Source organism: Tarenaya hassleriana, unplaced genomic scaffold, assembly GCF_000463585.1.
Source record: "Tarenaya hassleriana unplaced genomic scaffold, ASM46358v1 Cleome386, whole genome shotgun sequence".
Taxonomy (NCBI): Eukaryota; Viridiplantae; Streptophyta; class Magnoliopsida; order Brassicales; family Cleomaceae; genus Tarenaya; species Tarenaya hassleriana.
Window position 1 is genome coordinate 32,229 of NW_010966802.1, and position 764 is coordinate 32,992.

Here is a 764-nt window from a genome sequence, read left to right on the forward strand (position 1 = left end):
AAGAGATTCAAAGTCAAATGAATCCAGAAGACCTTCAGAATGAAGCTTCTGTATGCACTTATCGTTTATATGGCCTAGATGACAATGCCAGAGGAAGGTTGGGTTTAAGTCGTTCGGCTTAAACCGTTTAGTACTCACGTTATAGATTGACTTGCATCTAGACGGTTCGTCATCCAAAACATAAAGACCATTAATATGGTAACCTTTACCATAAAATAAATCACCTCTATAGATGGACAAACATTTGTTCTCAATAACAAATCTGAAACCATTCGAGTCTAAGCATGAAATCGATATAATGGTCTTGCTGATAGCAGGAACAAAATAACAATCATACAACTCCAATACAAGTCCAGAAGGTAAAGTCAGATCATAAGTCCCGACGGCTAATACATCAACTTTTTCTCCATTCCCAACGCGGAGATCTACTTCTCCTTTTGCGAATTGTCTGCTTCCTCGCAACCCTTGCACATTTCCACAAATATGCGAGGCGTTTTCCGTATCTAATACCCACGACGTAGAAGTAAACAAATTAGCCTCTATAACGAAAACACTAGAAGTCGATGCTTCTCTAAGCTTCTTCTTCTCCTGATCTTCCAGATAGAGTCTACAATTTCTGTACCAATGCCCAACGGCATGACAGAAATAACACTCTTCCTTTTTGGACTTAGGCTTAGGTTCAATGACAACGCTTGTCACTTTCCTTTTGCCCTTGCTCTTGGAACGCTTCCTTTTGCTGGAACTCTTTCCAACAACTACCATAT